A 17627-nucleotide genomic window follows, 5' to 3' on the forward strand; every position below is an offset into this window, starting at 1 on the left:
ATAAATAACAGCACACACAAAATGCTGAAGGAATGCAGCAGGTCAGGCAGCATCTATGGAAATGAATAAACAACCCATGTTTGGGGCTGAGATCCTTCTTCAGGGTTGAGAAGGAAGGGTGCAGTTGCCAGAATAAAACGTTGGCAGGAAGAGGAGGAGAGTAGCTGAAAGTGGATAGGCAATGTAGGGTGGGAAGGTCAGGGACTGGAGAAGAAGGTTATTCTGGCATCTTCCCCCTTCCTTCTCAGTCCTGACGAAAATTCTTGGCCCAAAACGTCAACTGTTTCCCCTTTTCCATAGATGTGACCTTGCCTGCTGAGTTCCTCCTGCAGTTTGTGTGTGTTCCAGCACCTGCAGATTTTCTCTTGTTTATATCAATTTAGCTTACACTTTATGTGGGTCAAGCTTAACTTCAGCAATATGTGGAGTCTAAAGGATTCTTCAAAAAAACTAACTAATTTATTAAAATCTAACTTACAATGCAATGGAATCGGTATAGCAAGGGTCTTGCACAGATTCAGTGTACAATGTGTAAACTAAGTCTGACAAGCTTGAATACTGATTGAAGAAGTTAAATTAAAAAAAAATCAGATTAGATTAATGCAGGACTAGTTATCTGGTGCAATGGTAATTCTCCAAAACAACCAATGCTATTTTAGATACAATATGTGTATAGGAACTCATTTTACATTTCTCATTTTTTTGCAGACAACTGCATGCAGAAGTGAAAACAGGCTAGAAAAGTGTCCTAGATGATGTTATGTGTACCTACGGCTTAAATTGGTAATGCTGACAGAAAGACTATCATGGTAAGAAATTTAAGCTGCCTTGGTTCTTGACTATAGGCTAGGTACTTTTCTACTAAAAGTGAAATTGTGATATAAGAAAGAATTTTTCTACACAGAGTGTAATAAAAATGTGGAACTTTTCTCTGGGGCAGATGTGGAGGCCAGGTCAGTTAAAGATTTCATAGATGAGATGAATAACTTACTTTTTTATGCAGCAACAAAAGGCATGTGGAATCATGTAAATGGAATTTGGATAGAGCTGCTGTTAGTCATGATCCTATTGAGTGAAGAACAGGTCTGAGAGACTGAATTACCTGTTGTAAGGTACAGTGCCTATAAAAAGTATTTACTGCCCCCCCTTGGGTTTTCATGTTTTATTGTTTTACGACATGGAATCACAATGGATTTACTTTGGCTTTTTTTGATACTGATGAATAGAAAAAGATTTTGTTGTGTCATAGTGAAAACAGATCTCTATAAAGTGATCTAAATTAATTACAAATATAAAACTCAAAATAATTGATTTCATAAGTATGCACCCCATTCAAGTTAGTATTTAGTAGATGTAACTTTGGTGGCAATTATAGCATTGAGTCTGTGTGGATGGGTCTCTATCAGCTTTGTGCATCTGGACACTGCAACTTTTTTCCCCATTCTTCTTTGCAAAACTGCTCAAGCTCTGTCAGATTGCATAGGGATTGTGAATGAACAGCCCTTTTCAAGTCCAGCCAAAAATTCTCAATTGGATTGAGGTCTGGACTCTGACTTGGCTACTCCAGGACATTAACTTTGTTGTTTTAAAGCCATTACTGTGTAGCTTTGGCTTTATGCTTGGGGTCATTGTCTTGCTGGAAAACATATCTTCTCCCAAGGGTCAGGTTTTCTCTAGGATATCCCTGCATTTTGCTGCATTCATTTTACCCTCTACCTTCAGAAGCCTTCCAGGGCCTGCTGCAGTGAAACATACCCACAGCATGATGCAGCCACTACCATGCTTCACGGTACTGATGGTGTGATTTTGCTGTGTGCGGTGTTTGCCTTATGCCAAATGTAATGTTCAGTCTGATGACCAAAAAGCTCAATTTTGGTTTCATCAGCCCACAAAACTGTCTTCCAGCCGACTTCAGAGTCTCCCACATGCCTTCTGGCAAACTCTAGCTGAGATTCCATGAGAGTTTTTTTCAACAGTAGCTTTCTCTTTGCCACTCTCCCATGAAGCTGTGACTGGTGAAGCACCCGGGCAGAAGCTGTTGTACACGCAGTCTCTCCCATCTCAGCCGTGAAGCTTGTATCTCCTCCAGAGTTGTCATAGATCTCTTGCTGGCCTCCCTCATGAGTCCCCTTCTTGCACAGTCATTCTATTTTTGAGGACGGCTGGCTGTCGGCAGATTTACAGCTGTGCCATATTCTTTCCATTTCTTGATGATTGACTTAACTGTACTTCAAGGGATATGCAGTGACCTGGAAATTTTCTTGTATCCACCTCCTGGCTTGTGCTTTTCAATAATATTTTCACAGTGTTGTTTGGAATGTTTTTTCGTCTTCACCGTGTAGTTTTTGCCAGGACCTTCCAGATACGGATGTATTTTTACTACAATCAATTGAGACACCTTGACTGCTCTCACGCCCCCACACACAGATCCCCATTTAGCTAATTATGTGGCTTCTAAAACCAGTTGGCTGTATCGTGATGATTTGGTGTGTCATAACAAAAAGGGGTGAAGACTTATGTAACCAATTACTTTGTGTTTTATATTTGTAATTAATTTAGATCACTTTGTAGAGATTTGTTTGCACTTTGACAGAAAAATCTTTTTTTGTTGATCAGTGTCAAAAACACCAAATTAAAATCTATTGTGTTTCAATGTCGTAATACAATAAAACATGAAAACTTCCAAGGGGGTGAATACTTTGTAAAGGCACTATAGGAGGTTCTGAAATTTTGAGCAATGTATGGTTGTGAAATGTACTTCACTGGTGTCCATTCCCCCTCCCCCTCCCACCACCACGCCTTCCACCACTGTGCACCACCATCTCAACATCTGATGCTCCCTGTTGGAATCTGCCTGATTGAAATAGTTCCCAGATCTCCGGAAGCTAAGCTTTCTGTCTGCTTTGAACAGGTAGCAGACTCATGATCTAGAGAAGACGTCATTCAGTTAAAACACATTAACTTGAACCTAAAGCTACCAAAAAACCATTCGGGGTTAAAAACTGTACAATTAAATTCCAGAGATTATAAATTCATATCTTTCTAACTTTGAAGCAAAAGTACTACAGCTCGAGCCAAACCTTTTTATTTAAACTAAAGGACTTATAACAATTATTGGTTTCAAGTTTGCTACATACAAGGGAATTCCACTTGTATCATTTATTTTTCCAAGTGAGCTTAGTGGACAGTCCGAACAAATACCGATAAAGATTCATGTGATTTCACTTTGCATAACTGGGTAAATTTCCCAGGTAATTTCTACCTGGTCTCGGAAAGATAGTCAGCCAAGACTGAACTGTTCCATTGTTTTTAATTGCTCAACCAATTGGTGAAGGAAATGAATATGCATGAACTTTTGCCTGTACAGATTTGACTTTTAGTTTAATTTTAAGTCCTTTATTTAGTTCCACTTGTCACATTTGTGACTTCTAGGTTGCATTGAGGTGGAGCAATGGCTGTGCAGCCAACTCACTCCCAGGAAATGAGCTCTTGTTCAAACTATGTTCAAATAAAAACTTGAAGCACCTTATCCAACCAGCTTTTCAGGCTTTTTTATTTTGTTGGTAACTAAAATTTACATAACTTGGGAACCTAGACAGCTGAAGCAAACTCAGCACAGCTACGGAACTAAAGTAAGTTTCTTTACACCATTCTTGCTCACCAGAGATGTTCCTCACCATCAGAATCTACCCTCCCCTTTAAAAGACCCAAGAGGCTTTTGTTTTGTGATGAATAAAGGATATAGCTATACTACATTTTTAAAAGGAACAAAATACCTTTGTAGTGATTGGCTCAGACCTGTTCGGTAATAGTGGAATTAAAAGAAATGGTTCTTGGTTCATTTTCGATAGCATAAAGTCTGATGGATTTATAATTTTGAAACTTTTTGTTTGTCAGTGAATAAACTGTTATCATCAGTGTATTATTCATAGCACAGGGTAACTATCCTTGAACTTGTAAAGCTCAAATAAATCTGGATTATAAAGACCACCCACTTCCTAGAAAACTGGCATTTTGTACAACAATGCTTCCCTCGGTGTATTTTAATGATTAACTTGGCATAAAGCATTCTAGTAAACAATGTTTCCTATTTGAAAAATATGCCACTTTTTTTTTACATATTGACAACTACAAATAGTTTGAAATGCTGACAGTACACAGGAAAAGTGTATTTAATTTCGAGTTATACAGGAAGGGTGCATAGGCAGATATTTACAGCTGCGTACAAATAATTTAGGCAAAGGACCCATGTAGAAAGAACAAATAAAATTTGAACTTCCATTTTCAATAATTGTATCAATGTCACAATGTTCCTTTTAAAAGTCAGATATTAATCTGATTTGACAAACTTAATGTAATAAACATAAATGTATTTCAGCTTTAATATCTGCTCATTCTTTGCTATTATAAGTGCCTACTTTCAGGTGACAAATTGCAGCGTTTTCTATTGAATATTACATCCTTGTTTGCTATACACAAAGTAAGCATGTATCCTTAATAGGTTATTTGATTTACCTCTCCTGTATGCATGCATTTTATTCTTTCCAGAACTGACCTCTTACCTGATGTATGGTTTAGAACACTTGAATCAAAAGGAAAGAGGAAAGGCCTCATTCACTTGTTGCCAGTACAGCAGCTTAGCGGATTTCTTGCTGCTTTGTCAATAATTTGGTATGGTGCTTGGTCAGATGCTTGTTGAGTGTGAATACAGGCAACATCTGTGAAAGGAGGAACAGTTAACCTTTTGAGTCAAAGACCCTTCAACAAACTTGGGAAGGGAGAAATACTAGGTAGTTGTCAGCAGAAGACAGGGAAGGCATGTACAGGTCTATTGAATGTTGAAAGGCCTAGATAGATTGGATGTGGAGGGAATGTTTCCAATGATGGAGGAGTCAAGCACCAGAGGGCACAAACTCAGAATAGAGGGAGATGAGAATGGAGACTTAGAATGGAGTCTTTAGCCAGAGTGTGGTGAATCTGTGGTATTTGTTGCCATGGGCAATTGTGGAGGCCAGGTCATTGGGTGGATTTAAGGCAGAGGCTGATAGGTTGCTGACTAGTCAGGGTGCAAAACGTTACGGAGAGAAGGCAGGGGAATGGGGTTGAGAGGGAAATGGATCAGCACAATGAAATGGCGAAGTAGACTCAATGGATCAAATGGCCTAATCCTGCTGCTATGTTTCATGGTTTTCGGAACAAAGGGAATATCTCTGATAGGATATGTCTAAATGGTTAAATGTGGTCGGTTAATAGCAAGATAGGCTTCTTTGTGTCATGTATTGTAAATAGTGAGGCTGATCTGTACAAACAGAAGAGCAAAATCATCTCCCAAAATGTTTGCTGTTATACTATTTAATTAAAATAAGTATCTGAGTGCCTGCAATATAAGAAATTGACTCATTTATTATTTCTCTCAGAAGTGTCCTTATTAATTCTTACACTGTATATCTGCCCTTTCAAAGTTCAAAGTAAATTTGTTATCAAATATATGCAACCCTGAAATTCATTTTCTTGTGAGCATACACAGTAATTCCAAGAAATACAATGGAATCAATAAAAGACTGCCCCCTAAAGGATGAACAATCAATGTGCAAAAGACAAAAAAACTGCAAATACAAAATAAAAAATAACTATAATAAATAAATAATCAATAAATACTGAGAATATGAGATGAAGGGTCCTTGAAAGTGAGTTCATAGGTTGTGGGAACAGCTCAATGATGGGGCAAATGAAGTTGAGTGAAGATATCCCCTTTGGCTCTAAAACTTGATGGTTGACGGGTAATAACTGTTCCTGAACCTGGTGGCGTGAGTCTTGAGACTCCTGTACCTTCTTCCTGATGGCAGCAATGAGAAGAGAGCATGGCCTGGATGCTGGAGGTCTTTGATGATGTACCTCGTTTTCCTGCAACACCGCTCCGTGTAGATGTGGTCAATGGTGAGGAGGGCTTTACTCCTGATGGACTGGGCCATATCCACTACTTTTTGTAGGATATTCCATTCAAGGTATTGGTGTTTCCACACCAGGCCGTGATGCAATTTGTCAATACACTCTTCACCACACATCTATAGCAGTTTGTCCAAGCTTTAGATGACATTCTGAATCTTTGCAAGCTCCTAAGAAAGTAGAGCCACTGCCGTGCTTTCTTTGTAATGGCATTTATGTGCTGGACCCAAGACAGATCCTCTGAAATCAAAACACCCTAGGATTTTTAAGCTGCTGATCATCTCCAACTCTGATTGCCCAAAAAGGACTGGTTAATGGACCTCTGGTTTCCTCCTCCTGAAATCAATAATTAACTCTTTGGTCTTGCTGACTTTGAGTGAGAGGTTGTTGTGGTACCGCTTAGCCAGATTTTCAATCTACCTCTCTTATGCTGATTTGTCACCTCCTTATTCGGCCAATGACAGTGGTGTTGTCAACAAACTTAAATATGGTATTGCCACTGTGTTTAACCTCACAGTCATAAGTATAACATGAGTAGAGCAAGAGGCTAAGCACACAGCCACGTGGTGCACCTGTGCTAATGGTAATTGTGGAGGAGATGTTGTTGCCAATCTAAACTGACTGGGGTCTGCAAGTGAGGAAATCCAGGATCCAGTTGCAGAAGGAGGTATTGAGGCCAAGGTCTTATTGATTAATTTTGAGGGGGTGGTTGTATGAATGGTGATCTGTAGTCAATGAAGAACATCCTGATGTACTGTATGCACTTTCATGTCCAGATGTTCCAGAGTTGAGTTTAGATCCAATGAAGAAGCATCTGCTGTGGACCTGTTGTGCCGGTAGGCCAATTGGAATGGATCCAAATCAAAGCTCTTCATCACAATGGATGTAAGTGGTACTGGACGATAGTTAGTGAGGCAGGTTGCCATGTTCTTTTTACTGTTTGTAGGTACTGGTATAATTAAAGCCTACTTGAACCAGGAGGGTACCTTAGACTGCCAAACTGAGAGCTTAAGGATCTCATCTGAACACTTCAGCCAGTTGATCAGCACAATTCTTTAGTACTTTAGTACCATAGGTCATGGTACATATTGGCATCAACAGCATAGGCAGGAAAAGGGAGGAGGTCCTGAAAACAGACTACAGGGAGTTAGGAAGGAAGTTGAGAAGCAGGACCACAAAGGTAGTAATCTCGGGATTACTGCCTGTGCCACCTGACAGTGAGTATAGGAATAGAGTGAGGTGGAGGATAAATGCGTGGCTGAGGGATTGGAGCGAGGGCAGGCATTCAGATTTCTGGATCATTGCGACCTCTTTTGGGGCAGGAGTAACCTGTACAAAAAGGACGGGTTGCACCTGAATCTGAGGAGGACCAATATCCTGGCTGGGAGGTTTGCTAAGGCTATTGGGGAGAGTTTAAACTAGAATTGCTGGGGAGTGGGAACCAAACTGAAGAGATGGAGGAAGAGGCGGTTGGCTCACAAATAGAGAAAGCTTGTAGACAGTGTGAGAGGGAGGATAGGCAGGTGATAGAGAAGTGAGCTCAGACTGATGATTTGAGATGTGTCTATTTTAATGCAAGGAGTATTATGAACAAAGCGGATGAGCTTAGAGCGTGGATCATTAGAGCAATGATGTTGTGGCCATTACAGAGACTTGGATGGCTCAGGGGAAGGAATGGTTGCTTAGAGTGCCAGGCATTAAATGTTTCAGAAAGGACAGGGAGGGAGACAAAAGAAGTGAGGTCATGGTACTGTTGATCAGAGATAGTGTCACGGCTGCAGAAAAGGAGGAAGTCATGGAGGGATTGTCTACAGAGTCTCTGTGGGTGGAAGTTAAGAACAGGAAGGGGCCAATAACTCTACTGGGTGTTTTTTTATAGATCATCCAATAGTAACAGGGACATTGAGGAGCAGATAGGGAGACAGATTCTGGAAAGGTGTAATAATAGTAGGGTTGTCGTGGTGAGAGATTTTAATTCCCCAAATATCGATTGGCATCTCCCTAGAGTGAGGGGTATACATAGGGTAGAGTTTGTCAGGTGTGTTCAGGAAGGTTTCTTGACACAATATCTAGATAAGCCTACAAGAGGAGAGGCTGTACTTGATCTGGTATTGGGAAATGAACCTGGTCAGGTGTCAGATCTCTCAGTGGGAGAGCATTTTGGAGATAGTGATCATAATTCTATCTCCTTTACCATGGCTTTGGAGAGGGATAGGAACGGACAAGTTAGGAAAGTGTTTAATTGGAGTAAGTGGAAATATGAGGCTATCAGGCAGGAATTGGGAACAGATGTTCTCAGGGAAATGTACAAAAGAAATGTGGCAAATGTTCAGGGGATATTTGTGTGGAGTTCTGCATAGGTACGTTCCAATGAGACAGGGAAAGGATGGTAGAGTAAGGAACCGTGGTGTACAAAGGCTGTTGTAAATCTAGTTAAGAAGAGAAGAGCTTACAAAAGGTTCAAAAAACTAGGTAGTGATAGAGATCTAGAAGATTACAAGACTAGCAGGAAGAAGCTTAAGAAAGAAATTAGGAGAGCCAAAAGGGACCATGAGAAGGCCTTGGTGGACAGGATTAAGGAAAAGCCCAAGACATTCTACAAGTATGTAAAGAGCAAGAGGATAAGACATGACAGAATAGGACCAAATCAAGTGTGACAGTGGGAAAGTGTGTGTAGAACTGGAGGAGATAGTGGAGGTACTTAGAGTACTTTGCTTCAGTATTCACTACAGAAAAGGATCTTGGCGATTGTCGGGATGATATACAAACGTACATTGGACTGAAAAGCTTGAGCATGTAGATATTAAGAAAGAGGATGTGCTGGAGCTTTTGGAAAGCATCAAGTTGGATAAGTCACCGGGACTGGACGAAATGTACCCAAGGCTACAGTGGGAGGCAAGGGAGGAAGTTGTTGAGCCTCTGGTGATGAACTTTGCATCATCAATGGGAACGAGAGAGATTCCGGAGGATTGGAGAGTTGCGGATGTTGTTCCCTTATTCAAGAAAGGAAGTAAAGATAGCCCAGGAAATTATAGACTAGTGAGTCTTAGTTCAGTGGTTGGTAAGTTGATGGAAAAGAGCCTGTGACAAAGTACCTCATGCAAGGTTTATTGAGAAAGTAAAGAGGCATAGGATCCAAGGGGACATTGCTTTGTGGATCCAGAACTGGCTTGCCCACAGAAGGCAAAGAGTAGTTGTTGATGGGTCATGTTCTGCATGGAGTTCGGTGACTAGTGGTGTGCCTCAGGGATCTGCTCTGGGACCCCTACTCTTTGTGATTTTTATAAATGACCTGGATAAGGAAGTGGAGGGATGGGTCAGTAAATTTGCTGATGACACAAAGGTTGGGGGTGTTGTGGATAGTGTGGAGGGCTGCCAGAGGTTACAGCAGGACATTGATAGGATGCAAAACTGGGCAGAGGAGTAGCAGATGGAGTTCAACCCAGACGAGTGTGAGGTGGTTCATTTTGGTCAGTCAAATATGATGGCAGAATATAGTATTAATGGTAAGACTCTTAGCAGTGTGCAGGATCAGAGGGATCTTGAGGTCCAAGTCAATAGGACACTCAAATCTGCTGCATAGGTTGACTCTGGTTAAGAAAATATACAGTTCATTGGCCTTCATCAGTTGTGGGATTGAGTTTAAGAGCCAAGAGGTAATGTTGCAGCTATATAAGACCCTGGTCATACCACTTGGAGTACCGTGCTCAGTTCTGGTCGCCTCACTACAGGAAGGATGTGGAAACTATTGAAAGGGTGCAGAGAAGATTTACAAGGATGTTGCCTGGATTGGGGAGCCTGCCTTATGAGAATAGGTTGAGTGAACTCGGCCCTTTTTCCTTGGAGCGACAGAGGATGAGAGGTGACCTGATAGAGGTGTACAAGATGATGAGAGGCATTGATCGTGTGGATAGTCAGAGGCTTTTTCCCAGGGCTGAAATGGCTAGCACAAGAGGGCGCAGTTTTAAGGTGCTTGTAAGTAGGTACAAAGGAGATGTCAGGCCCAAGATTTTTTTAAATAAAAAAAGAGTGGTGAGTGCGTGGAATGGGCTGCTGGCGATGGTGGTGGAGGAGGATACGATAGGGTCTTCTAAGAGACTCCTGGACAGGTACATGGAGCTTAGAAAAATAGAGGGCTATGGGTAACCCTAGGATGTTTCTGCATTTCTACGTGGCTGGATTCCCCATTTGGGCCAGATGCTTTCTGTGGGTTCACCCTCCTGTAGTATGCTCTCACATGGACCTCAGAGACTGAAATCACCAGGTCATCAGGGGCACTGGGAGTTCGTGAATGTTTCCCTATGTTTTGACTCATCTGGGAGCGAAGCCCTGTTGTCACCCATATTGCTTGATTTCACTTTGTAAGTAGTAATAATACTCCAGCCTTGCCACAGCTATCGAGTATCCTTCAGTGATTCAAGTTTGGTCTGGAATTGCCACTTCGCACATGAGCTGGGTTTCTGGAGATTGCGCCTGGACCTTTTGTATCTCACTCGGTCGCCAGACATGAATGCCACTGATCTGGCTCTTGGCAGATTGCAAATCTCATGATTCATCCAGAGCTGCTGGTTGGGGAAGACTCTGAATGATTTTCAGCGGGCATACTTATCTATGATTGTTTTTATGATGTTTGACAACTGTGGTTTATTCATTCAGATCCACTGATGAGTCCTTGAACACCAGTCTAATGATTCGAATCAATCCCTAGCCTCTGCTCTGTCTCCTGCAACCACCTCTGTCAGGGTGCTGGAGCAGAGATCCAATGGCAGACCCAGCACTGTGCACACAGTGATATTAATTGAGTAACAAATCTGGAGGTGTAAACAAAGTCAGCATCAAAGTTCAGGCAGAGATCAAAACATCCAGCAAAATCCAAAAACCAGAATTGGGAAGCAGGCAGAGTCAATATTCAGAAGGACAGAGTTCAGATACAAATGCTGGAAAGGCTCAGGAAAACTCACTGGCGCAATCTGGCAACAAACAGGTGAAAACGCAGGACTGAAATACACTGAGCAATAAACAGAGAGGCAGATGATAGGTGGAGCACAATGAGACAGAAGTGGCAGCAAAACAGGTAATAATGAGAAGCAGATGAGAGATGGAGTACTCAGTAATACAGGGGCTGGAGCTGAGCAGGAGCAGGGACAGGAGCACATGGCAATATAAAATCACAGACTGATGACTAGGGGCAAACACACAAAAAGACAGAGTACAACTGGAGGTACTGACACACCTCTTTTTGACATTATATCTGGAGCCTTGCTCTTTCGTCTCTGCCTGTATGCAGGTAGGAGGAGATCAGCCAGGTGATCATATTTCCCAAATTTAATCTAGGAATGGAATGGTTGTCATTCCTAATCGTAGTATACGTAGCAGTAATCAAGTGTGTTGGGAGCCCATTTCTGCAGGTTGTATGTTGATGATAATTGTGCAGAGATTTAAAGAAGCCTGATTGAACTATTTTCATTATTTGTAAATGTCTTTAAATACATAGATTCAAACTTTATAACTGTAATTAAAGGAAAAATATTAACATCCACTGCCCACACAACATAAAACTGACAGCAACTACTGTAATACAGACATGTATGTTTAAGTGTGGTATTCCAGACAGTGCCCTCTGCCACATCATGTGCTGCTTTGTAAATTTCTCTCAGAAGTCTCCAGAATTCAATGTGTTGACAAAAACTTAACATATTCACAAACTCTTCTCACTGGAAAGTAATGAACGATTCACACTTTGCGGCACGAGAGATACTCAAAATCTTTAATGGCATATTTTGTGCTTAGCAAACTGATCCCAAAAGAACTAATTTTATGTGTGTACATTATAATTCCATCAAGAGAATATTTAAAATCTACAAACGTAATTGAATTAATCATTGTGATGTTAGTTTTATGATATTTTGACTACTTCTATCTTACATGTATATTCCTATCTTTATTCACATTCTGTAAACTTTTAAAGCATTTAATAAAAATTGGCAAGTTTCCTTCTTGGTTTGCTGTGTATGAGGATTCTTCAAAGTGGTGGGTTATCCAGCCAACTTTATGACATTGTTGTCTCGGGACAGCAGAAAAGAATATCTAACAACATCCCGTCTCAGAGACAGGAACTGCAAGAGACTGCTCGATCAGTGCGGTCAGCATTTTATTGAGATCAGTGTTAGTTTTGGGCCAATGAAACTACTGTGCATTGAGAATCACATGTAGGTCAGGCCAGATAGTGGCAGCAGACTTATTTCCAGGACAGAAACATTATAATTGATTTTTATATCAATGCACTAGTTTCATGATCATCGTTGGTTATATGGACTTCATATCTCACATTTAATTGACTAACTGGTGCATTTCCCCAAATGCTGTAGTAGGATTTGGGTGAGTATCTGCATCATCAGCTTCGGCCACTGAAATCTTAGTTCAGTTGCATAAGTTTATGTAATTGAAGAAAAACCACTGAATGCTTATTGCAGAAGCACTGTAGCTGCTGTTAAATTAGTTACTTTTTTGAAACTATGGATAAGCTATTCATCCATACAATATAAAATTTCTGGTCTTTTTAAAAATAGGTGTATGTGTTTTTTCTTGTTCTTATAAGCTTGTATGTATCCTGTATCTATAAAGAAGCAACATCAAAATGCCTAAATTGAAAAAAAAACTGCAGATGATGATACGTTAAAAAAAAACAGAAAATGTCGGAAATGCTCAACAAGTATATGTGGGAAGAGAAGTAATGTTTCTTCAACCTGAACTAGTAGCTTTGTTTCTCTTCCCACAGATGTGGCCTGGTCTGCTGAGTACTTTCACCATTTCCTGTTCTTATCAATATTCTTTTTGCTGAAATTATTGGCAGTCATCGATTTCACCTTAACAGCATTGTAGAGAGGCAGATTATTAAATGGTGGCTGAGTGTACAGGCTGCTGAACAGGCTGTAAAGCACAGCACAGGCAAAGCAACTCAAAGTGACATGTGATGATCAAGACTTAGTTTTCAAAATTAATAGAAAATGTGAAGAAGGAAAAATCGGAGGCCACACAATGTTCTGTAGTTACAGAGCCTGGGAAAATGAATGATGATCAGTTGCCACCAGAAAGACTGGGGAGACTGTGGTCAACAGTTACACCATTTGTGTTTTTTGCAAATTTCCTCAGGCTGAATGAGTCACAGAAAAGCGGCAATAGTTGATTGAGATTTGTGAGGGTGGATGAGTTTGCTGGTGATGTTTGTTGGGGGAGAGGGTGGGGAATATGGATTAAATTACCACCCACAGTAGTGTTATGGTATTTGGAAATAGATTCTGTTTCATCATAGTACATTTTACTCAAATGTTTCAGTAATTTAACCAAAGTTTATTTAGTTTATAATGTATTAATTCTTGGGCCTTAGAATTCATATTCATTGCATTCTGGGAGTAAAACAGATTTTCAGATATTTATTTATTTTCCCTTACCATTCAAACATATCTTCATGTGAGCTGGTTTGGTAACTCATTCCTATGCCCACGTGTCTTTAGACTATTTTCAAAAAACAGAAAAAAAAAGTTGAAAACCGTAACTGAATGTACAAGCCACTTAGTTTTGGAAGGAACAAAGTCCAGACAGAGGGCTGGCCGCAGTCATTTAATGAGTGAACTGGTCTTCACATAACAGGATCAGAAACACATGACACTTGCTGACAGTGGTGTATCATCTTCATAGTTTGGATTGGACAACTTCTCAATGTATAATTATACACCTTGAAATTTTTGTGCTTACAGGCAGCCACAAAGCAAGAAACCCTAATAACCCATTTTAAAAAGAGACCAAAAACCACTGTGCAGGGAAAGTGGGAGAAAAACACACAGCGTGCAAACAATAGAAGCAAGCCAACAGCATCCTGAACCAGACTGCGTTCCAGATCCGCTCCCGCAGCAGTCAGAGTAGGCCCAAGCCTCGGTCCCAATTTGTCACACCAGCAGGGCAGAAACGCACAGCAGCCAGTTCAGTTCATAGCCTCGGCACCGTGGAGAAAGAAATGAACATTCACTAGAGTCCGAGCGACATCAGCCCAACCTTACCTCCCTACCTGTCACACAGGCTTCCAGTCTATCTGTGGCCGGCGTTTAAATTGTCCAAACACCTGGTAGTGCTTCATACTAGGACCCGGATGCAGGCATCCTGATATGCCTGGGCCGCCCACCAAATCGACTTGGCACTTGGAGCGATCCAACCTCGCACCCGGGTTAGTTGGATGGGTATCAAAACTCTTCCGCATCGATTCAATCTCCTGCAGCGATCCAAATCCATCTGTGAACCTGACACGAATGCATTGTGCCTTGGAATGACACAGAATGGCTCATTCCCTGAACCAGCCTTACCACTACCTGCCTAATCACTGTCTGCGGCGATAGTTCACCACTAAAAACGCAAACAACAGGAATTCTGCAGATGCTGGAAATTCAAGCAACACACATAAAAGTTGCTGGTGAATGCAGCAGGCCAGGCAGCATCCCTAGGAAGAGGATCAGTCGACGTTTCAGGCCGAGACCCTGCGTCAGGATCTCACTCTTCCTTCAGTTAGTCCTGATGAAGGGTCTCGGCCTGAAATGTCGACTGCACCTCTTCCTAGGGATGCTGCCTGGCCTGCTGCGTTCACCAGCAACTTTTATGTGTGTTGATAGTTCACCACTATTTGCTTCAGAAAAGTTGTTATAAGTAATGTTCTCGCTGCTTTCTTGAAGCTTTCTTCAAGAATAAAGCTTCCACATTATTAGAGTTTTGTTTTCTGTAGTCACCAGGTCTACAATCTAGTGGGTGGGCTATGCCACATAGCCTTCAGACCCAGTTCAAAGGGACCATATTATTTTGCTATTACAGAGAAAAGATAACATGTTGTTCTTTTCAGTTCTTTAGTTATACAGCAGATCATTAACTTTTTAGCAATTTTTTCTCAGTAAGAATAGTCCAGAGGCAGAACTTATATTTATTAACTTTTATAATGAATTGCCTAATGGCGATATTTAAGTTTAGCACATATTCTGGATAAAAGGGTTTAATTTTGATCCAACCACCTTTATTGAATTTTGATTCTAGTGCAGAGGGATCAAAATTATTTTGTACACCAGTCTTAACATACTAGTTAACACATTCCTGTATTTTCACTATGGGAATGAAATAACAAACTAAAGAATTTCAGTCCCATACTTGTCACCCTATTAGCTCCATCTGTACTGCATATATTCAGTATCCTTCTATCCACATATGATAAGCATCCAGAATTTAAAAATATCTATGTTCTTTCACGATCTCTAGGAGAGCTACAATCCTTCCCAACAATATCCCCTGAATCACTGCTACCTCCCCTGGCAGTGATAGAAAGGAAGTAACTGAATTATGCCACAGTTAAACAAGTTCACTAGATATGATATTACATGGAGTGATTGACAGAAAGGTTAAAACGATAAGGATTAAACCATTCAGCCCACTGACTCTGCTCTGCCATTTGATCATGACAGAGTTATTATTCCCTCTCAACCCCATTTTCCTGCCTTCTTCCGGTAACCTTTGGCACTTTACTAATCAACAGCCTAACAACCTCTGCTTTAAAGTGGCCTCCACAGCCATCTGTGGCAGTGAGTTTTACAGATTCACCACCCTCTGGCTAAAGAAGTTCCTTTATATATGTGTTCTCGAGGGACATAATTTTATTCTGAGACTGTGCTCTCTGGTCCTAAGCTCTCCTATTGCTGGCAACATGCTCTCCACTCTGTCCAGGCCTTTCCACCTGGTAGTGTCAGAGCCTAGAAATGTTAGTACATCATGTTGGGTAGGCTAAATGGCAGAGAAGTAATGGTTAGTTCTTTATATCAAGATTCAATTGAGACTGGGGCCTTTGTCCTCAACAGAGCTAAGAATGCATGTTGTTGCATCTGAAAATGTACAAGCAAGTCTTCTTGCAGCCAGACTTATGAGGCTGGAATTTTGGGAGGGGTGGGTTACTTCATATGAAGGACCTACTGACACTCTCTGAGGATGGATAAGAGAGTACAGTGCATTAATTGTCAGAGAGGGACCAGAATGTAGATGAGTACCTCACTTATCCGTTTATCACCTTCCTGCAGTTCTCTTGGCCTGTCACTGTGGGGGTAAACCATGTTTTTTTGGGAGAGCTCAGTGATGGGTACTTCCATGACAATGTTCACTGAACTCCCCTGCATACTGTAGCTCCAAAGGAGTATTCCACAGGGAATACTGACACCTGAAATTGTGTCAGGGGAAAAATGGTGACTTACAACACGAGGTCCTTGTACAGAAGAGTACAAAATGGTCGATCTTGTACTTCACTTAGGAAGAATTAATTTTCAGTATGCAACCCTGAAAAGAAGATTTACAAAATAACATTTCTAGGCACAGATCTATAGACTCCTATGGGTCATGTGGAAATTGAAGCCAAAGAAATGTTTTCTTCCCTAAATAATGAAGGGACAACTGGCTGATGAGAATTCCAGATCTCAGAGCTTACTTGTAAACGGATAAATGGTTAAGAATCATTCATCTTAAAGGAAGCAATAGATAGTGCCATAACTAATAAAGTTTATCTGGTGAGAGAAAGTACTGGAATTTGAAATGTTTTCAGGTCATTGGGATAGTTTTCAGTTCTTACTCTGGATCTGTAGTCTATAATTATTCTCAAATGCAAGTAAAGTATTGGTGAGCCCTAAGTCTTGAATAGAATATAGACAATAGACAATAGGTGCAGGAGTAGGCCATTTGGCCCTTCGAGCCAGAACCGCCATTCACTGTGATCATGGCTGATCATCCACAATCAGTATCCATTTTCTGCCTTATCCCCATAACCTTTGATTCCGCTATCTTTAAGAGCTCTATCCATCTCTTTTTTGAAAGCATCCAGAGACTTGGCCTCCACAGCCTTCTGGGACAGAGCATTTTACCTTCTATTATTTCTGATGATCAAGCTGGATTTATTAAAAACCGACATTCCCATTTTAATATACGCCGTGTATTAAATGTTATTTACTCACCTTCTCAGGAAATATCGGAATGTGTGATATCCTTAGATGCTGAGAAGGCCTTCGATTGGGTTGAATGGAATTACTTATTTAAAACCTTAGAAAAATTTAATTTTGGACCAGATTTTATTCAACGGATTAAATTACTTTATTTATCTCCTTCTGCCCAGGTTCTTACTAATTTTCAAAATTCCAAACCATTTAAACTTCACCTCGGAACTAGAATATAGAATATTAATAAAACTATAACTTGCAAAAAATAATAAATTTTGAAAAATGGCAAAATCTTGTTAGAAGAGGAGGAAAAAAAATATCCCAGTTAAGATCAAAATAAACTGTAAATTAAATTAAACCACTATTCCTGCAAGGTGCTTGGGGTTTTCAATGAAAACCGTAAATCGTGGAACCACTCAACTGGTTTGGCCCCATCTGTGGAAGGAGAAAGTGCATTAATATTTCAAGTCTGAAGAAGAGTTTTTGAAGTGTAACATTACCTCTGTTTCTTTTTCTGCAGATGTTGCATGATCTGCCAGGTGTTTGCAGCAGTTCTGTAGACACCTTAACAGATCTGATGTCATTAATGGAGCTTTCAGATGGACGAAATTACATTGCTGGCAATGGAATTGTTAATTGCATAAAATATTACCAAGTAATCCTTCTAATCACTCTCTA

At 40.6% G+C, this 17627-nt stretch overlaps 1 long non-coding RNA gene across 1 annotated transcript in view; it reads left to right on the top strand.

The window, feature by feature from the left end:
* The first annotated feature begins 724 nt into the window (after nt 1-724).
* The window catches only part of LOC140195958 (uncharacterized), a 155794-nt gene continuing 138891 nt past the window's right edge, over nt 725-17627 (top strand). The window contains exon 1 of the long non-coding RNA XR_011885579.1: nt 725-809. This is a non-coding gene — a long non-coding RNA (uncharacterized lncRNA). The remainder of the gene's footprint in view (nt 810-17627) is intronic.

This window comes from Mobula birostris, chromosome 4 (genome assembly GCF_030028105.1).
Source record: "Mobula birostris isolate sMobBir1 chromosome 4, sMobBir1.hap1, whole genome shotgun sequence".
In the NCBI taxonomy this organism is placed as follows: domain Eukaryota; kingdom Metazoa; phylum Chordata; class Chondrichthyes; order Myliobatiformes; family Myliobatidae; genus Mobula; species Mobula birostris.